This window comes from Sceloporus undulatus, chromosome 1 (assembly GCF_019175285.1).
Source record: "Sceloporus undulatus isolate JIND9_A2432 ecotype Alabama chromosome 1, SceUnd_v1.1, whole genome shotgun sequence".
NCBI lineage: Eukaryota > Metazoa > Chordata > Lepidosauria > Squamata > Phrynosomatidae > Sceloporus > Sceloporus undulatus.
Window position 1 is genome coordinate 379,971,025 of NC_056522.1, and position 22,413 is coordinate 379,993,437.

General features: G+C 45.8%; 1 protein-coding gene across 1 annotated transcript in view; it reads left to right on the forward strand.

Moving 5' to 3' along the window:
- MDGA2 (MAM domain containing glycosylphosphatidylinositol anchor 2) overlaps window positions 1-22,413 on the forward strand; it is a 548,385-nt gene that overhangs the window by 407 nt on the left and 525,565 nt on the right. The gene's annotated exons all lie outside the window — the stretch shown is intronic.

The following is a 22,413-nucleotide window of genomic DNA, read 5'->3' on the forward strand; positions in this document are numbered from 1 at the left end:
CCCCAAGGAACCCGCCAAGCCCGCCCAATCCCCCCTCCAGACCATGTCACCCCTCTAAGCTCCCGCCAATCCCATCCAGAGCCCCTCAGCCCAGACCCCAATCGATCCCCCAAACCCCCTCCAGACTCCTCAGCCCATCTCTTCCTCCATAACTCCTGTGCCAGAGCCCCTCGATGCCCCCAACCCTCCCTCACGCCCCCAACCCCCATACGACCATCCAGACCCCCTCAACCCTCCCCAAGGACCCCCCACCTCCCCCACCCCCTCCCCCTGCCCTGTTCCAATTCCGAGACCTGCGACCCCTGCCACGCACCAGCCTTTGCACCCCCTCCAGCTCGAGGCCCCCTCTTTCTCTCCCCCTTTTCTCCCCACCTCTCCCTCCCCAGAGGACGCCAGGGAAATGTTGGCAACTGTGTTGCTTTTTATTCCTCCTCTCATCTCTTCTTTCCTTCCTGTCCTTCCTTCCCCACGTGCCGGAATGGGTCGGGGCCCCGCAGGTTTTTGTGCGTGTGTGTGTGTGTGGGGGGTTGCTTCCGCCTCCCTCCCGAGAATATCCACTCCCCCTTTCCTCCCTTTTCTTCATGGGTCGGGAAGAATCACGCCGCCCTCACACCTGAGGAGGTATTTTGGGGGGCAGTGGTTGTTTCTGGGTGTTTGGCCGCCAGCTCACCCCCACACACACACACAGGAGGCTGCTGCTTCTCGCGTCCATCCCCTCTTTCTCCCTCCTTCAAGGCCCCCCCCCCCGGGCCTGCAAGGCATCTTCTTTCAAACCAGGCTCCCATTATTGCCTGGGGAGCCAAACTGTCTCTTACCCCCACACACACACCACACCAGGTGCCCAAATCCCCCTGCAAGAGGAGAAGGGAGGGGGAAGGAAAGACCAGAGAATTTTTTTGGGAGGGGGTTTCCTAAGGAAGTCCCTTCTGCCTTCCTCTCTGCGTCTCCCACCAGCAGGCTGTAGGACTGGCCCCTGGGCTCCCCCTGCCTCTCGGCCCCCATTCTGAGCCCATCTGTGGGTGTCCCTGGTCCCCTCTCCGCAATGGCCCGCCTCTGTTCCGCCCCCCCACTTTCCTTGCCAGGCAGCCACCCAAGTGCCAGCCTGTTCTGGGCACACTCTGGGCAACCTTAGCATCTCCCCAACCCCAAAACCCCTCCTGAACCCCCCCCCAGCCATGCTAAGGGGTCATTTCACTGGGCATTTAACCCTGCTATTTTTAACATGTTTAAAATGTTGTGCATTTCCCCTGTGCAGTTAACCTTGCTAGGTTTAACCCTGCTGGGGAATATATTTTACCTGGGCACAGATGTTTCAAGTGCACCTGGCATTGTTCTTCTTGAAGGGTAATTAGCATGCCATACTGGGCAATGGCTGGAGGAACCATGAGATGTCCAAGGAGGCACCGCATGCCCCACAGTGGTCCCACTCCCACCCACCCCTAATCGCAATTACTCCTTCCTGGTACCCGGGTTGGTGTTGCATCCGCTGGAGAAGCTTGGCCAAGGTTTTGTGCCAGGCTGTGTGTGTATGTTGTGGTGTGTGTGTGTGGGGGGGAGGAATGGCTGTGTGGAGAGATGCAAAAATACCCTCTATTAATCTCCAAACCTCCCCGGTGTGGAGGTGGAAATAAACTCTGCTTGGCAGCCAGGGGGAGATAGTGCTTAACCCTCAGAAGCAGGCAGCAGCAACAGAGGGGAAAGCTGGCTCCTCTCTTGGCTGGCAAGCTTACACACAAACACACACACACACACACAACACAAGACACACAGAGAGAGAGAGAGAAGATGGCTTTATGGATTGCCGTTGTGAGGTGGGCACCCTTTGTGCCATGCAAAATCTCTGGCTGACGTGGAGCAAGGGGGTGGAAGCTCATTCACTCCAGAGGCAGCCGCCGCTTCCTATCTCTCAGCAGTTGTGTGGTGGCTATACGCATGAACTGCTTCTCCCTAGAATCAGAGGCATGGATGGTTTCCATCTGTCCTCCATGGAGCGCAGTTCAGAGCATCCTTCCACCATCCCTGTGCTCCCCTGCCCATGCTTCCAATCTCCCTGAGAGCCATCTCTCGCAGCGAAGGATGGCAGGCTTTCCTTTCTTCTGCATCTCATCCCATTGCCCTGCAAACAGCCCTGAATGCGGGCATGCCGCCTGCAAATCTTTCCTCTTATGCTCCTTTTCCCTGTGTTGGAACTCACTGAAGATGGGTTCATGGATGGCTGTCATGGGGACAGAGGAGTGCAGGATCTCTCGCGCAGGAAGGAAGATGGTGCTGGTTTGTGACGTGCATCAGCTCAGGGTTAGGTGAGGAACCAGGCACCAGTTCAAAGGTTTAGAGGAAAGAGGAGACAGATGAGGATGCCTTTTCTATAGGAATGTGGTCTCTTGTGTGCCATTCCATTGGATGAGCCCATTTCCTCTCTTCCCATCCATGCGGCCAACCTTGCCTTCTCAGCAAGGAGCACCCTGGTCCAACCGTGAGGACAATGGCCCCCTTCCTTCAGACACAACCATATTTGCTCCCTTCTCCCAAATGCATGTGCATAGGAAGTGTGCTATTAGAGTTCTGAGCGAGCCTCACCGAGGTGTTATTTTTAGGGATGTGTGTGTGTTTGTGTGTGTTGCCCATGAAATCCTCCTCCCCCCCCCCCCCCCCCCCTGCATGCCTTTTCACCCCAAGAACTTGGACTTCCTCACAGGTCCGTGTTGCATTCTCACTGTCCAACATTTTTGATACTACTTCTTGCACATTTGGGTTTCTGTGACAAGGTGCTGTGGTTTGGCACTTGAGATTTTCTGTGTGTGTGCGCGTGCGCGTGTGCATGAGTGTATGGTTTCTTTTTTTCCACAATCAGGATCCGTTGCAAAAGTTCACTCCGTGCCACACAGGATGTTCATTCAGTCCCAGGCAGTTACTTTCTTTCTCCTTCACACAGACGCAGTGTGTTTGTGGGCAGAGAGAACAGCCAGTCAGATCTTGCTGGCATGGACAGTTTGGGATTCCTTGAGTCGCCCCAGGAAAGAAGGACTGTTTTTTTCCTGGTGTAATGCCTTGTGTTGCCGGTCCATTGGGTGCCAATGAAGAGGGTGTGAAGGCCACAGAGGAGGCAGACGGGGGAACCACTCTGGCTGTGCATGCGTGTGAGGATTTTTTTTCTTGTTAGCATTCACAACTGTGTGATTGTTGAGGAATTTTGCCTTCTGATTTGGGGTGTACATCTCCTGTGCCTTGTTGTGATATTGACTTGTCGTTTTGCAAATCAAATGGTTAAAAGACTTGAACATTCATGTTCCATCTTGCTAAAGTGGGTTTGCTTTGCAAAAGAGCAATGCAGGCGTTGTTGTCTTGCCTTCAGACCATAACCATTTTTTGGCAAGAAATTATTTGGGATGTAAGTGTGGATGGACTGTTAGTGGTGGTTCTTAGAGATTGATGTTATGGCTCGACCTTATGTACAGGCAAGTTCTAAAAAGTTTGGGGATGACGCTTGAAGATTACACCTTCTCTATTATGGCGTATCCATGCGGTTGCAGGTGGGAATCGAAATCTCACAGTTCTGCAAAGAGGCCTACTCAGGTCCACTTTCAAACTCCAAGTGTCCCTCGGTGAAGAAATGTGCATTTTGAAAACACAAACACACACAAAACATAGTGAATTGCTCTTCCAGCCAACAAGCGACACCTGGGTTATTTATATATATTATATATATTATGTACTAGGCATGTTTGTACTCATAGGAGCTTCTTGCAAGGAATGAAGCTGTAGAGGGCAGTCTTTTACACAGGGTCAGATGTTCTCCTGGGAGAGGCGGAGACTTGTACTGACTTTTGCTATACTTTACTAACTAGTTTGCCCCCTGAATAAATGATCTGAGCCAAGCAGGGAGAGGTGGCAATAGAAGGGTACGTGGGACTCTCTTACTGCTCTCACCCAAATTTCTCCAAGAGCAAAATCATATGCCTGAGGACAGCCTCACAAGTTTCTGTCTCTGGGGTCCAGTTCACAGGGGCCAAACTGTTTCCCATTAATCCGAGTGAAGAGAATTAAGAGATGTGTATGTTAGAGCTAAGAAGCACCAGTGCAAGAACCAGAAATGCTCATTGAAGCAAGCACCTCTAATTCTAGTCCAGGGTTTCAGCTCCTTCTGTGGCTGAACAACCATGTACAAAAACATAATTAGTATAGGATAGTAACGATGTCACATTTGGAAGAAGCCAAAATGCACATGGCAAAGAAGTGGAGAGATGCATCCTGCAGACCCCCTGTGCCCATGAGGCAGGGCAATTTCTTCCTCCCCTTCTGGCCTGTTCCTGTCACCCAACTGAAAGTCAACCTGTCTTTGCTCCACCTCTTTACTACTCCTGCACGCAGCTTCACATATGACTGAAACTTCAGTAGACAATTAGCATGCTACCCTCGCTCTGCTGTCTGGCTAGTTTTCCTCTCTGGATGGTTGAATGCTTGGACAGTGAATCTCCATCATCAGTCTCTCCCCACCTTGCATCGTCCTTTTTTTAAATTAAATTTTATCAATATATAAAACAATCAATTCATCAGATATTTACAAAGGAGATTGCATCAAATAACCCGCCCCCGCGTTAAAAAGCTTCTTCTAATTTGACTTCCACCTTCACTCCAGAAACCTTCCCCTTTTCAATCAATCATCTCCTTGAGTTATTTTTAAATTTTTAAACAAACATATCAATAAAATTTCTCTAAACAGTCAGCCTAGAGCGCATTCGTTGCATCTTCCATCTGGGAAAAATATAGTTCAGGGACTGCTTACCTCAATAAAGACTAGCTTACTCTCACATCCTTCTCACAGTAGAAAATGACAGTCTGGATGCTTGCAGGGGTTTCTCCTAAAGTGACTTTGAGGCTTGCAAAGGGATCTTGCAGCACCTTTGAGAGTAGCTGAATTAAGGAGGTTGGCAGCATGAGCTTCATAGACTTGGGCTTACTTTCTCGGATGCCTATTTCAAGGTTTGTGAGAGAATCCTTGACCAATTTGGTGGGAATTGCTGGGCAGGGAGGAGGAAAAAGTGTTTATTGAGAGTGGAATCCCTCTAAGTTGATCTCAGACACTTAGTGGATACTGGTAGCTTCTGTGTCCGGCGGATAATGAAATTTTGAACCTTTGGAGATCTAAAATCCAGAGCGTGTTTTTTGGGGAGAAGAGTTCAACTCCACTGCAGAGGTGATGGTTTAAAAGTGACCCCTTAACATGGCCTGTGGAGACCATATGATAACCCTCGCAGCAAAAATACCAATAAAAAAATATCAGCTATCCTGTAGCTTCAGGTCAGTGTCCTGTCCAACGCGGTCTTTGAAAACTCGGCCTGGTGCTCTATGTTGCTGGGCAGCCTTTAATCTCAGCAAAAACGCTGCCTGATGGGTTTTTTCTTTAAAAAATAACATTTACTGATAATCTAAAATCTTGACACAAGTAAATTATGATTAATATTTTTGCCAGGGCTAAGGGAGCTCAATCAGGGATTTTGCTCTGCAAACAGGTAGAAGGGAGGGTAATTATTTCTGACTTGGAGGCGCTTCAGTTCAGCAGGTTCAGGAGCGGATGCAAAATTTCTCTCTCTCTAATCATCCCTTCCAGTCCTGGGAGGAGTCAGCACGTCAGACGGTGCAATTGTCCAGTGTGCGCGAGTTCATTCAGAACATGTTTATTTATTGCTCAGTGTGTTATGTCTTGATCTTCCCTCCTGGTGGACCCAGGTGATCTCTCACCAGGCAGCGAAGCAGAAGAATAAAAGCCCACAAATGGATCCACTACTTCTTTTTGGTGTGAAGGCCACCATCATCACTCTTGGGGGGTTCACCTCCACCTTATCTCCAGGTGCTGGTGTATCAGGTCCTGTATCCGAAGAACAACACCACAACACCACATGTGGATGTACGGGAGTGGAATGCAGCAAGAAAAAATTCCACCGACAATGTTTGGAAGAACTTATTGACAGTAATGGAATGGACAACACTGGAGGGTGGTGAACTCTCCATCTTTGGAGGACTTTAATATAGGTTGGATGGACATGCCATGCCAAAACCCATACACATCTCGGACACTTGTACTTTGTCCTGATACACTCACTGTGCAGAACAGATGATGTGTCCAGTTTGGTGAACCATGTTGAAGAAGCATATTGAAACATGGTCAGAGAAGGGCAACCAGTTGTATTGTATTAAAATTTAAACGAATTTTAAAACTAAAGCCATAGCAAGGTGCAATACCCCGAATTATAAAAAAAAAACCTCAAATACTGTGAAATCATAACTCAAAGCTAACAAAATAATGTAACGAAATTACCCCCACGTAGGAGCCACAATGTTGTAATGGGTTTGAGTGCGGACTATGATTCTGGAGACCAGGTTCAAATCTCAGCTAGCCAGGGAACCCCTGGATGTTTGGGCAAGTACATGCTCTGCAGCCTCAGAGGACAATGGCAAATCCCCTCTGAAAATTGCAAGAAACCCATAAAGGGGTCATCACAGTTGGAAATGACTTGAAGGCACTAACACACCACCACCTTCCTCCCATATCTCCAGTTCCCTCCTCCACTTGAACTATACTATGATACCACATACTCCACATCATCAATTGCGACATTTAACACTGTCTAAATTGAGTTTCCCACTTGCCAAGCTAGGATGTTTTATGCTCCATATCTTATGCTTTCTTAATAATGCAGACCTCTTTTTTATTTATTTCTGACCTAAAAATTTAACGATTGCTTCAGTCTCCAAGTCCACACTTAAAATCTTCCCTGTTTCTGTCATGTAAATCAAATATAGTCCCCAGTCCTTGAGATAAGTGTCCAGAGGTTTTTTTTAATTACTTTGTTTAGTTTTTGTCCATTTTAGCCAACTCAGACTTTAGGCGATCCAATTTCCCTTGTAAGAGTGAACTGTGTTGCAGTTCTGGCATACAGATTTTGCTGCAACAGCTGTGCACGTGCAGATTAATGCAGTTGATAGTGCTTTTAAATTTGCCATGGCGGTTGCTATTGATTCTGGTTCCTGTGAGGTAATTCAGCTTCCTCTGTAGAGCTCTGCACCATGGCAATGAAAGCACTATCAACGGCTTTATTTCTGCGTGTTGCGCAGCTAAATAAAAAAGGGCTGAAACCACCGTATGAGGGGATGACGGGGGGAGTGGGTGGTTTGACCTTGTGAAGAGAAGACTTGAGGTGACAGATAGTTAGCTTTAGTATCTAAGGGATAGGACTAGAGGATGGGTAGCGTTGTTTTCCGCTGATCCAAGACAGAGCATGATGAATGATTCAAACTTTCAGAAAAGAAGTTCCACTAAACATTTGGAGAGTCAGTAGAGTTCCTTCAACATGGAATGGCTTCTTGGAGGGTGGGTGGGACTTCCATTTGTGAGGATTGGATGTTGGGTGGAATCGTTGACAAGGGGCTTTGTTGGTGTACCATGGAATGACAGAGGTGAACTAGATGGCCCTTCTGCCTCCTTCAGTTATAGTATTCAGAATGCCCCTTTGTCCTTTAACATCTTTATGGGTTACATGAGGCTGGATTTCTAAAACTCTAAACAGAATACCACCCAGGTGCAAATCGTTGGATAAATTGTTGTGCATGCTGACATCATTATGCAAATGCAATCAATATCAATGTGCAGAGGCATGGATCTCACACGTACTCTGAATTCTTTCAATGCTACGACAGTCCACGTTTCTGCTGCCAGCGTCCACCATCATTGGTATGACACTGTGGCATTGTTCAGCGACAAGTAGCTTACAGGTGTAAACGTTAGACACTGTTAGTTCATAGGAAACGAATATAAAGAAGCCTTTGTTTGTTTTTGTTCACAAAAATCATTCGCATGTGCAGCAGCTTCAGCAACACGATTTTGGCCTTTAGTGTATCCATACACCAATTATATCAGTTTCCACTTTGACGTATGGCATGGTCCATTGGATTTGTAATTGGAAAAATTCACATTCAAATTGGTATGGTAATGCATTGAACTTAAAACAAGATCTGTCAAACGATCTAAATAAACTTTAGGGGACCAGAGGGAAGAAGTGTCCTTGGGAACGGTTGGAATGAGAGTTAGGGATCTGAGGAGTCTATACTTTCTGGACAGTGAGTAAAGATCTTTAGGGGTGGGCCTCCAAGCCTGGGTAGAGCCTGTGCAGAGAAGGAGAGTCCACCCCTTCCGTGGTCATATATTCCACGTCTCGAACAGATCTTACATGAAGAGGTTCACCTAATGTTGAGTTTGAAATCGTCATTTCTTGTCATTCAGATCCACTGGTTCGGTTATCTTCTGAAGGCAGGGCGACAGTCTTCCGCGCGGACGCCAAACAATAGGGACAGCACACAAACCAATCTAAATTGACATAAGCAAGGATACCTGGCCCTGCGTCTTCAAGGCTGAGTATAGGGGTCACCATAGTCAAGTCAGCATGACGGACAACAAAAAGAATAGAGGGCATCGTAAAATATTTACTAAATGTCGCAAGTCTGTCTTAAATAGAGTGTAAGTAGGGAACCAGGAAAGGGAGCTTGCTAATTTGATGTCAATGAGTGAAGGATGATAATGGAGACAAGATAATTCAGAGAAGGTGAATGTTGGTGAGGCACAGGAAGTGTTAGAATGGCATGACACCCAAGCACTTTTTTAGGAGGATAGGAAGCATCTCGAACTGAAAAAAAGTAAACAAAAAATTGACCATAAAGGTGAATGGGCAGTCTGTCAGTTTTAGATGCCCTATCTGTAGTTTTAAAAGCAAGGGGGAATGTCATGTATTTTATGTCAGCGCAGAGAAGTGACTAGTGGGTTTTCTGTCTGGGCCCAAGGCTTTCCAAATCTTCACGGGAGAAATTAGGTATTCTACTTAGGTAAAAAAATGAATTCAGAGTATAGGATGAGGACCTGGGCTTAAGGAGACTATGGTTTGAAGGGATCTGGAGTCTAGTTAAACCTAAGTTGAAATGGTCGACAGTGTGATAATCGCAGGCTAAAAGAGGCCAATACAATTCCAGGTGCATCAATAAAAGTATAGTGTCTATATCAAGGGAATTAATATTTGCCACCGATGCTGCTTTGTTCAGGCCACGCTGTAATACTTGTGTCCAGTTCTGGCACCACAATTTAAAAAGGATGTTTAGAAACTGGCCATGTGTCCAAAGGAGGCAACTAAGGTGAAGTCTGAAACTGCCCTATGAGGAACGACTCAGGTCAGCTGGGTATGTTTAGCTGAAAAGGGGTGATAGTAGCTCTGTTTAAGTATTGAAGATATGTCACCTGAGTGAAGCGTGGTTTTTTGCTGCTCCAGAGACTAGAAAACAGACAATGGATGCAGCTCCAAGAAAAGGATTCACTCAATTATTAGGGTACTTCCTGACGTAAGTGTTCACGTGGTGACTTTGTTACGTCCTTCCTCTGTGGTGATTGTAGTGGAGTCTCCTTCTTGGAGGGGTGTAAAACAGGTGATGGCCGTCTGGTTACATTGGGGATGCTTTGATTGAGATTTTTCCTGCATGGCAGATGGGGTTTGGATGGTGGCCTGGGGGTCTCTTCAACTTTATGTTCTGTTATTCTATGATTATAATTTTGTTACTAAAGGGTTACTCTGCTGCCTTACTATAAGGAAACGCATTGGTGTGGTGGGTTGGCATCCTCACCACAGTAATAATCAGCTTGACACCACTTTACTGTGACAGCTCAGGGCTATGATTCTGGGATTTGAAGGGTTTTGGATGATGGCCTTTGAGGTCTCTTTGAAGCTCTTGATTCTATAATTCATAAATAGGAAACATATATAACTTTTGTTTTTTTAATGGTTTTATATTGTTGTATGTGTTTTTAATTGTTTTGATTGTTCTGAGAATGTAATGTTTCATCTTGGGTCCCTCTGGGAGAAAGGCGAGATATAAATTAACACATAAATAAATAATGAGATAAATAAAATCACCATTATGTAGATATGATGATGATGATGAGGATGTTTTTTAATGTTTTTTATTAAATTTTAAAACACTACGCAATCTAAATACCATAACTACTTTACCCAAAAATTGTCACAACATACAGCATCCTTCTTTACACAGACATATGTTTTCAACCGGTGTGTCTTTGGCCTCAGTCTTACAAGTTTTTCACATTCAATCATTATTTATATCTAGATTAATGCTATTTGGCAGATACGGCATCCACTACTTTCCTCTATTTTTCATTTCATAATTGTACCTTCCCTTATTGCCTTCTCTATACCTGTCTCCTCAATACCCGACTCTTCCCTTTCTCCTCGCTTCCCTTCTTTCTTTCTTTCTCTTTCTCTTCTCTTCTTCGCTCGTTCTCTTTCGTTTCAATTTCTCATTCGCTCTCATTACATTAACTCTCAAGTCTCTTATCTTCCCATTCCTGACTCGTGGCGTCATCATTTCGTATACTCTCTGCGTCATTATCTTCCTTTCCATATGGCCAATTTGTCTTTCCTCTATTATTGACTTTCCATCACTAATACCTATTGCAAAGCACACCGTCTTAAATTATTGTAATCTCATTCAGTGTTGTAAAGCTCACTCATATATTGATTAGGTTATTTATCTTATTAAATGTATCGTTACTATCCAATTTTTCTATTTCACATCTTGATTGTGTCTTACATCATTTTGTATCGTCGTATCTTTCTCTTAGTGGTAGGTTGGTGTTTATTAATCTCAACAATCATGGTAATCATGAGGTGTTTCCTTGAAAAAGTCCTAATACTGTTGGGGCCAGGATAATGCCTGGGAACCAATATTGAGGTTGAGATGGACATAGCGCTGAAGAACAACTATGTTTTCATTATAGTAGAGAACAGTACTAATGTATTGTGTTGGAATAGAAGCCAAGTCCATTCGCATGTAAGGCAATACTTTTGCTTTGTGCTTTTTGAAGGATTCCATGGCAGATATAAAGGGTAATGGTTTGTAATACAGGTGTGACATTCCGATTCTATACGGTGGAGATTTTTCAGCTTTCCGTTCCATGACACTCAACATGGCTCCTCTCTCCTCACTGGATTATTTCCGTTCCTCACACACAAACAACCGCCTTGCTGTGGCTTAGAGTCAGTGACTAGTATCCTGGACGCTGTTTCCGTAACGTCCTGGGAATGCACACTCTTGAGTGTGCGTACTTTCCGGACCTTGGAGCTTGAGGCATTTTAAGAAAGTTCTTTGGAAAGGTCTGTTTGCTTGCACAATCTCTTCATTTTCTTATAGGGGGTACCGAACCTTAAAAAACCCCTTGGTTGCCTCCACACAAATGGTTTTTAACACGCGTGTTAAATTAGATTTGGAGAACAAGCGCTTGCATAATGAGACTTGGTGCTGTTTCCTGTTTGTTCTATTCAAGGCTGGTGTCGCAATGGCACCTTTGAGACTGGAAAAAAGAGGAAATGAGTGGAGGAAGGGAAGAAGCGAGCGAGCGCAGGTGGCTACAAAGGAGCATTGTTAAATGTAAAAGGATCAAAATCTGAGATCATTAAATCAGGGATGGATTTTTAATAAGCACACTTCTCTTTTTCTGTAGGGGTGAGGGTTTTGAAAAGTTCCTTCTTCAGGCGAGATTTCCCTGAATCTTGGCAGTTTGGAGGGGAGGGGTGTTTAAGATCTTTCTCTGTTTGAATCTACTGGAGGACCATTGGCTCATCCGGTGGGTGGCCATTGTGGCAGGGTTCAAAGCAATTTGGTTTTTGCCAGAGAGAAGGAGGAAGAGTGGTGACTTGCAAAATATTCTGGGTGGACGCATGAGGGTGACCAAGTTGTGTAGAGGGATATAAATCTTGCTTCTTTTCTTTCATTCTTTCATGCCTCTTTTATTGCCACTTGGGGTGAGATTGGTTCCTGTCATCCCGTTTAGTGATTTGCACACTCAAAAGTTCGCGCTGTGGAGGTGGGTGGACGTATTTGTCCGATGGCAAAAATCATATTCAGAGGAAATTGCAAAAGCAGAATTTGCGTATTCTGGAACAGGTTTTGTTTATCCCTTGGGTAAATCAAACAGCCTAAATGTCTGGAAAGGGGCATAAATACAGCAAAAGAGCTTCACACAACCTTATTTTAAAAAGAGATATTCCAAGGGGTGGGGAGAGGATGTGGGGGAGCATGAGCCTCCTAGGGATTTGGTTTTTTGGGGGGAACGCACTCACCCAACCGAATCCTTCCCTAACTTGCCAGAACGTTGGTTTCTGCTGTGGTGTGCGCTTTAATTCACTTTTGTAACTTATGGCACCCTATCCGGGGGTTTTTGTTGCCAAGAAATGTGCAGGGAGGTTTTTGCCATTCCTCTGAGGCTGAGAGTGTGTGACTTGCCCAAGGTCGCCCAGTGATTCCTGGCGCATCAGGGATTGAACCCTGGTCTCCAGAGTCAAGTTAACACTCGAGCATATGCAACCTGGAGCCAGATGGCATGGGGTTTGGAGTTGTGATGGTTCACGTTAGGGTTGCCATAAGTCAGGAAGTATTTGAAGGCCAACAACAACAAAGCGCTTCATAAATAAGGTAGATAATACAGATGTGTGTGTGTGTGTGGTGTGACTTGCCCAAGTCACTCAATGTTTTTCATGGCAAGTGGGGTATTTTCAGCCGTGTCTCCAGAGTCACTGTCAACACTCAAACCATCATGGCACTCTGGCTACATATATCAGGTTTGGCAGGGAAGGAGCCAAGAGGAACGCATGTGGCGATATGTAGTAAAGCTGCTGTGGTAATGCACTTGACTCTGGCTCATGAAAGGCTGATCGGACGTGTACTGAAAGTTCCCTTTGAGAAAGGAATCAGTCCGGAGGTTTGCATTTGGAACCCCTTGCTGTGCCAGCGTTCCTGTGCCTGAGTGCTGTGTGAGGCTATGCTTGCTCCATGTGAAGTCCTTTTTTGCCTGACTGGGGGGAACCGTGGGCAGACCTGAACTCTCCGCGCCAAACAGTGGTAGGCGATGTTTGATAAGTCGGCCAGGTTGGTTTTCAATACAGAGACAGTCAAGTTGCCTGAGGCACCTGGCATATTGTGAGTGTTGCCTCCTTCCTGTGTCTCCTTGCGATGCTTGCTTGCTAAAAGGAGATAATCATGTCTTTTACCTTGTGTGAGAAACACGGTGAAGATGTCTGGTTGTTTGTGTAGGGGTAATAACTGTTCTGAGGACCTGCATTTTTTATTGGTTTTGAATCTATACCTTTGAGTAGGGTTCCATATCAGAGGACCTCGAACCGGAACAAATGAGGACAAGGTTAAAAAATGTAGGACTTTTTTTTAATTTCCTGGCCAGGAATTTTAAAAAAGGGTCCTAATTTTTGAGCTTGTCCTCTTCCTTCCACTTGGGGGAAGCCTGGGCTGCGCCAGGCGGAGGACGTTGGGGGCGCCTGTCATCAGGCCATCTCTCGGTGGCAAGCTGCCTCCTCTTGGCCTCAAGTGCCTTGGAGGACCCCACAAAGGTAGCTGCGGGATCGCGTTCGCTTCCAGGGCCTCCGGATAGGCCGGGAGAGCTCTCCAAGCCGCATAGGCCCTGCGCCACATGCGGACCGCTTCCAGGGCCCCATGGGCCTGGGAGAGTTCTCCCAAGCCCCCGAGGCCCTGGAGGACTGCTCCGCGTCGCGGATCGCTTCCAGGGCCTCCGGAGGGGCCTGGGGAGCTTCTCCCAAGTTCCCCAGAGGCCTGGAGAGCTTTCTCATTTCCTCCGCGATGGCCTGAGGACTTGCTTCTCCGTCGGATCTGTTCCAGGGCTCGAGGGGCCTGGGAGGCTTCTGCCAAAGAGGCCTGGAGAGGATGCTCCGCGATGCGGAGCGCTTCCAGGGCCTCCGGAGGGCCTGGTTAGGTTCTTCTCCAAGCCCCAGCTCCAGCCCTCCGATGGAAGGGGGGTGTCCGGGGCGGTGCAGAACCAGGTGGGGTGGACCGTGTGGACCCCCCCAACGGGAAGTCCCGCCCCAGGCGGATAGGAAGCGACCTGGGAGGCCAGGGTTCGAGTCTTGCTAGCATGGAAACCCACTGATGCCCTTGGCAAGTCCAGGCTTCTCAGCCTTGGAAAGTCGATGGCAAACTTCTCTGAGCAAACTTGTCAAGAAACCCCTGATAGTTTTGCCCTGTGGTCTCCGGAAGTCAGAATGGTGTAAGGCACACAGCAATCACAAAGGTGTGACTTTTTTGTTTGCCATAAATTAGAAACTATGCTTCCAATTGTGTAATCTTGTGACAGTTTGAAGAATTTAGTTAAACAGCAAGTATTCGAGCATTGGAAGTCAAGCGTGGAAGATACTTTATAAGATGTAATGGATAGTGAATATGGAAGTTGGTGTTGGGATGCAATTTTTTTTCTTTTTCGTTAACCCCCCCCCCCGCAAAAAAAAGATCAAACATAATCTTTTAACACGATATTGGTAGTATGTTGTGTATATACCTAGTGTACATACGAGGATAGACTCAACTATATATCCAATAGGAGTTAAGATTATGGTGATCTTTTTTGTTTGTTTTTTTAAGAGAGAAAAAAAAGACAAATGGGATCCAGTATAAGGGCATTTTACTCTTTACTACTGTAAGACGTTTGATAGTGGATGGGTTTCCTTAGGGTGCATCTACTGGCAGAAAGAAAGCAGTGTGGCCCACTTTATGTGCTGTAGCTCCGGCCATGGAAGTTGATTGTGGTAGTTTCACAATGTCTTTTTCATCCGCTCGGACAAGAGAGCTGTGACTCCCAAATACAATCCCTACAATTCTGTAGTATGGAACAATGGGAGTTAAAGTGGTGTCAAATTGCATTGATTTACAATGTGATGCACCTTTGAGGATGGCGTACCTCTCCGTGTGTAGATCTGTAATGGAGGTTGATGGACATCTTACAGTTAGCAGAAACTAGATTAGTGCAACAGCCCAAAGAAGCCTTCTCTGCTGCCGTCCAAAATCTTGATAACCTCTCCTTATAATCGCCAAATAGCCTCAATTTAGTTTTTAGAAGGTGGTAAAACGACTCTCTCAGGCTACCTATCAACGACTCGGCGCATGAAGGAAGAAACCTGTCCATATGTGCGCCTATGTTTGTGGTCAGTTAATGAACATTTTTCTTTGTTTTTATGATGTTGGATTATTGATCTATTTTACAAACTGAGATTTTAAGGGAGGTGGGATGGGGAGGGGAGACCTGTTGTTATATACTTGGTATGTTGTTTTAACTGTTTTACCGCGCCTTTTGTCGAGCCCCAAAAGGAAGAGCTGGCTATAAATATTTATTATTATTATGCATATCATCGATCAGTCATCAGCATAATCATCATTCTTGTATGAGTGTTTAGTGTGTATACTTCATGCAGGGAGTTGAACTAGGTGGGGGGGGGGGGGGGCCTTTTGCCCATTCTGACTTCAGATGCTGGTGGTTTCACTGGACGCCTATTGGATGTTGTGCACATGTTAAGTGGGCCTTTATACTGCGTTTTGGCACTGTTTTGGTGGTTGTGCAATCCAGGTTGCTGTCGTTCATGTCGGAATTGTGGGAGGTTACAAGTGAACCCGTTTTGGTGTGGGGTTTGTGCCTTCAAGTGATTTGCCAGCTTATAGTGATCTAGGTGTGGGGGGGATCTATCATGGGGTTTTCGTGACAAGACTTGCTAGAGCGGTTTGTCGTTCCATCTTCTGAGGGTCGAGAGAGGTGGTGAGCCTAATCCGACTTGTAGATGTGACTGGAGTAGAGCATTGAATCATTGGGGTTACCCGGGTGTTTAAATACCATCAATATGTTGCTTTCATGGGGTCACGCTGGCTGGGGCCTGCCATGCGTTGTGAGTCTTGAATGTAATTCTATATGGCAAGTCCATTTTGAATCAGAATCAGATTCCTGGTTCTTTTCCACTGCCTGCGTTCGTGCAACTAGAAGCTGTGAGTCCCTTGATGGTTAGACGTTCAGGCCTTTTTTTGTTGCCTTTTCACATTCTATGTTGTGTTGCTTAAGTTGGGCTTTGACTTAGGGCCCTCTATAAATGAGAGAATCCATCAAACTTGTGATGTATGTGGCACTGTAGAAAATAATGCAGTTTGACCCATTTAGAGCTTGTAGTCTCATCCTTGGCATCTAGTTTTGAAAGGTCTTTAGCTTCTTGCCAAAGTGTGTGGCGCCTCCAAAACTTCGGCTCTCAGGTTCTGTAAGATGGCCGGACAGTTTAATAAAGTGGTTAACTGCATTATTGTCTGCAGAGTAGATTCCTGTGCAATATAGTGTCAGTTCTTGAGATTCGGGTGCCAGAATCTTCTTGAGGTCTTGTCTCATTGTATGCAGTCTTCCTCTTTTCTACTGCCTTCCCGCTTGATATCCTTTTTCTAGTGATTCATTGTGTTTTTCTATATATGTCGAAAGTATGACGTTTTTCCGTTTGTTCATCTTGGTTTCTAGGGAGGTTCAGGCTTGAATTGCGTCTCCCGTTATTTGTTTTTTGGAGATAAAAAGATAGACGTTGTTGTGTTCGGCTGGGGGGGGTTGGTTCCTGACTAATCTTGGAGGCTCAAGTGCCATTTAATAAATGGTGTAGTACATGACGTCACTTAGATGTCCCGTTAGTGCTCTTGGACATCTCGGGCCTTTCGATACCATGACCATGTTATCTTTGGGCGCGAGGGGAGTTGGGATGGGGGCAATGCTGTTTGCGGTGTTCCATTTCTACCTCTCAGTCAATCCCAGATGGTGGAGTGGGGCTGTCGCTCGACAGGAGGGCCTTACATGGGTGTCCCTCGGTGAGGATTTGTGTCCCCTATGCTATTTAACTTTACATGAAGCCTCTGAATAGATCATCCGGAGAATGGGGGCAGGGTTAGCGTACTTGACCCAAGTTGTTCTCGTGGGCTTCTGACTGATGCAGTAACTAAGGATGCATCTCTCTCTAGTGCTGTTGGCGTCGGTATGGGTGGGATGGGGAGAACAACTCGTGTGATCCAGGAACGGAAGTACGGTGATAGGTTCCCGGCTTGGGTGGTTGGATCGGTCACCCGTCCTGAACGGGTCAGTCCCCCTGAGGACGCGGTGTGCAGGTGGGGGCCCTTGACTTGTCGCTCCAGGGACTTCTCGGTGGATGCGACGGTCAGGAGCTTGTTGATCAGCTTGGTGATACGCCGCTGCGTCCCTCTGGAGGAAGGACTTGAAGCTGTCGTACATGCTTTGGTAAACCTCCTCGATGTGGATTTCCTGCAGTGCGGCTCTACATGGGCAACCCTTGTAACAACCGAAGCTGCAAATTGGGTGGCAGAACAGCAGCCAAACTGGTCGCTGGCAGTTCCAGGAGGTCGACCAAATATAACACCTATTTTAAAAGACCTTCACTGGCTCCTATTCGCTCCGACTCAAATAAAAGGTGTTTTGGTTTTTGACCTATAAAGCCCTAAATGCTAGGGCCCAGGTACTTGGAGGACCGCCTCTCCCATATAATCCCGCCCCCACACTCAAAACATCCGGGACAAATCTGTTGGGGGCCCTAGGTCAACCTTGCACGGACCTCTCAGAGTGCTTTTTGCCATCGCTTGCCCCTTCATTTTGGGAACAGCTCCCGGCAGAGCTTTGCCTTTCTCCTCCGCCTCACTACTATCCGTCAAGAAAAATCTGAAGACGTATTTATTATTTTCGGTTGGCCGTCCCACCTTAGTTAGATTTTTTATTTCCTGCCCTTATTTTTCCCTTGCGAGCCCCGGTCCGCGGTAAATTAATTTTCCTTCTCTTTGCTTGACATGTGGGTATTTTATCCGTTTTCCTGTTCCTGTTTTTTGTAGTAATGTTTTTTAACTTTTAAGTGAATTTCAATTTTCTATTGTATATGTTTTTAAATTTTGTAAGCGCCCTTATCATATCTGGGAAGGGCGGGGTAAGAAATAAAATTTATTATTAGTATTATTTTATCATTATAAGTATAAAATGACAAAAAAAGCTTTGCTTTTGGTAGTTTTTATTTTTATTTCTTTGAGGGGGGTATTTTTAAGACCTGATGTTGGAGAATCTGTGGATGGCAGAAACCGGGATAGCAGAGGACTGACTGTGCAAGTACAGACAAGAGCAAAATTAAAAGTAAAAATGAAATTATGTCTAAATTGGCTTTAGGGCAGCTATGGAATTAAAACTATTGAAACCAATCTCTTCCTAAAAGATAAAAAATAGTACACCCGCACTTGGTTTGCTGTGTGCCTTCAAGTCATTTCTGACTTATGGCGACCCTATGGAATCTGTCAGGGAGTTTTTCTTAGCAAGTTTCGCAGAGGAGGTTCTCCAAAGAGATTAAAACTTGGACAGGATCATATGGGGAAAGGACAGGTCTTCGATGGCGTTTAATAAAGATGTCAAGATACTTGGAGAGTAGCATGGAAGAGTCCTATGGGTATAACACGAACCTGGTGGCTCTGCACATGATCAGGAGTTTCCCCTGTCTCCCCGGAAGCATTGTGAAGTGGGTCATATAGTCCATAGAGTTGAAGGGACCAGAAAGATAATCTAGCCCAACCCTTTCCATTAAGGAATAAACTAAAGACTCCAGAAATCCTGGCATCCAACCTTCTCTTGGAAGACCTCCAAAGCAGGAGGATTATCGTACGAACACAAATATAACCTATGGAGGGCTTCCAGTCGAGAATCAGACTTTGGAGTTATCACACGGGGACGATTTTGGCATTAAAGAGAGGGTTAAGAGCAGTTAAAGCACCCTGAGAAGAAAGCAAAAATGGCGAGAAATTGCAACGAAATTATTATCACAGCAATTGAGAAAATAAATAAAGGGAGATGCATTGGTGCTGAAACCTGAAAGTAAAAAGGTGCCCATTAAGGCTTCTTTGTGACCACTTTAAGGGCGTGTTTTGTAACGACGGGGTATAAACGTTTCAACGGTAATTAGCATGATTTGTATGGGATATTCACGGGGGATAACCCCCCAATCTCCTTCATGTGATAAACTACCTTTGAGTGGTTGGAGAGTGTTCTTTTCAGTTGTGTTTTTGTGGTATGTATCCTGGCTAGCAATTCCCAGCTTGGCCATGTAACCCACTTGGGGCAAGTCACCACTCTCTCAGCCTCAGAGGATGGCAAGGGGAAACTCCTCTTGAAGAAACTTGCCAAGAAAACCCTGCCATAGTCTGCCTTAGGGTCACCATAAGTTGGAAATAACTTTGAAGGTATAAACAACCCAAAAAACCAACAACAATTGTGTGTGTTTGTTTGTGTGCATTTGTGTAAGACAGAGTGTAGTTTGAGATCTTGCATCGATTTTGCATAACATAAAGCCTACTCATGTGGAGTTTAGCACTGATTGTGCTATGGCAAGAGTGTGTAGACGATGATAATTGCAGTACGACTGCAACCCCCCTATGTCAAACTGCGAATGGGCAGTGCATGCATATAAGCAAAAAAAAAAGATTTGTGTAGGTATGCACATGCAATGCAGAAGAACAGTGACCAGTTCTTAGCATCCCACTATTGCACTGTCTGCACAACTTTGCTCGCAGCCTCAAACGGAAGTGCAGATATTCCACATTAGACAGAAATGTCCACCCTATAAGACAAATGCAGGGTGTGTGTGTTTCTGAGAGAAAGAAAAGGAGGGGAGGAGGTGTGTGTGTTTGACAGAGAAGAGAAATTGAAGACAAAATTCTAAGTTAATCAACTTGAGTCTATTGCACCACAAAGCCTATTTCAGTAGATGCAGTGGATTTTGAAACTGCTATCTGTGGAGAGGGTGTTTTTTTAACCTATAAATGTCCCTTATATAATCTCTGCCTGCATGTGTGTCACTGCTTTGCCTCTTACTGGAAAATGCCCATGAGGAGGAAGGCATTTTATTAAGTAAATATTCAGGCTAAATGCAAACGCGGGAAGACAAATATTGAAATGCAAATTTCATCGGCATTGTCATGGACTCTGCCGCCCGACAGCGATTCTGCTGCACCGCTTTTCCCAAGAGGAAAAGGACTAGGTGAAATTAGGACATTGCCGAGCGTTGCTTCATCTTATCCGGGGCCAGTGTGCTGATGTACTCACAGCCAACCGTCTGTGACATTAGTGGTACGATGCATGGCAAAGGCAACAGGCATGCTTGGCGTCTGTGTGTCAGGATGCCGATTGTAAAGTCATGAAAGTAAACACTTTTGCCCCGTGGCCAAAAGCAAAGCTTAGCAAGGCACTGCACCATAGTACAATTTCCCTTCCATCTTAATAGCATGGGAAATATACAAAGCGTTCATCTACCATTCAGCATCGTCTGGAGGAGTTTGTTCCCTGTAAGATCTGTGACAGCTCAGGTTTTGGGACAGAGGGAGAAGAAGAGATCAAGAAAATACCAAACTGATGGACTAAACTGATCACTTATAGAAATCTTTTGACCCATTTAAATGGCACCTTCCGTCAAACAGAAAGTAGTAGTAGATTTATTTAGATATGGATATAGGCTGCTGTCACCCAGCAGAATTAATGCAGTTTGACATTGCTTTAACTGACATGGCTCCATCCCATGGAATCCTGGGATTTATAGTTTGGCAAGTACCAGCAAGCAGGCAAGACAGTGTGGCATAGCGGTTTGGGCCTGGACTCCAACTCTGGAGACCAGCAATGCCATGTGGGAGATGGGGCCAGCTTTGTTTTCTGCTGCTCCAGGGACTAAAAAACAAACCAGAGCATGGGAATTGAAAGACAACAGATTCCACTTAAACATTAGGAAGAACTTTGTAGCTGCAGTGACTGTTCAACAACTGCTTCAGAGGGTGGTGGACTCTCCTTCTTTGGGGATCTTCATACAGATGGTGGATGGGCATCTTTCAGGAGTGCTTTAGTTCTGTGTTCCTCCACAACAAAGGGTTGGACTAGAGTTGGTGTCACTCGGTTTGTTAACTCATAGTGTCACACTCCCATTGACCTCCTCCCTTACTAAACCCATACAGAATCAAAATGTTTTGTGTACTAATTAAGTGGGATAGAAATGTAAATGTAAATTCTAGATGGCCCTTGAGGTTCCTTTCAATGCCACAATTCTATGATTATATGGTACATAGGACAGAGCAAACCAGAAAACCAAGAACACACACTGCTCCAGAGAGTGGCCTAATCTACAGATGCAACTAAGATATTCAGGCCGAACAAGCTCTGGGTCTTGTTTCCAAATGCCTGTCCAAGCTTGCATGGAGTCTGACAGCACAAAGCCGGCAGTCCAATTTGCAAAGTCTCCTGGGTCGCCTCCTTAATATAGTTGATGCCACAGGCCTTGCATGGTCAAACACATAAACATCCCCAGACAACCCACAAAGCCAAGCATTCTCTCAGGGCCCTGGTTCGAGTTTAGGAGCAGAAGGTGGGGTGGATTTGGCATTCAGTAACTGTGTGAGCAAAGTCCATCAGGGGAGCAGAGCTGAAAAGGCTGCTGCAGTTGATGCTAGTCATGCCCTGCAAAATGTGTGATTGCGAGATAGGGACATTTTGATGGATTAGAGGCTTGCTGGGGTTGAAAGGGGTCAGAGAGGGTACATACCTGGAGAATGCAAATCCTCTCTAGCCACATGGCTTGCAATTTAATGGGTACATTGGAAATGCAGTTTGTTTTGCAGGGAGGAGGAGAGTTCGTGCAGAAGCACAGATTGGTCTCCAGTAGTCTTCACAAATCTCAGGGGCTGGTTTGTCTGGTCTTCAGGGCAAGGGGAAGGAATCACAAGGCAAAAACACAAACATGTGTCTGTGTTCCTAGCCCCTTGTTTCCTCTGGCTGCTTTGGAGCAGCTGCAGTAGACTGATTACTGTTCAAAACCAGAAGAAGAAAAATCTGTCTTTGTCTGGACTACAATTCCCACATGTTCATAACAGAGGAGATCAAAAACAGCTGGTTAAAAGTGTGTGTGCATGTGTTTTCCAGTTCAATGAATCATAGAACTACAGAGTTGGAAGGGTCCCTCAATGCAAGATGTCCACCTAAAGCATCTCCAGCAGGGACCAGTCCTTCCTATTTTTGAAGATGTTTAGAGAAGGAGACCCCACCGCCTCTACAGACAATGGATTACATTCCTTAACAGCTCTTACTGTCAATAACCTGCCCTTCTTCTCTGGGGCAGCCCTTGAGATATTTTAAGAGCATGATCATATCACCCCTCAGTCTCCCTGAGCTGAACATGCCCTGGTCCTTCAATCTTTCCTTACATGTTTTGTTCTCCATACTTCTTATTATCCACATTGCCCTTCTCAGAACCTTTTCCAACTTGTTTACAGTCGGCCCCCCCTTATACGCGGATTTGCCATGCGCGGATTTGAGCATACGCGCATGGCAAATCTGGGGATTTTGTCCCCAATGGCGGCGCACGTGCAAGCGCGCCGCCATTGGGGACAACTTCCCTCCCTCCCCTCTCCTCCCTCCAACTCTTTCCTTCCCTTCCCTCCCTCCCTCCCTCCTTACCTTTTCTCCCCGGT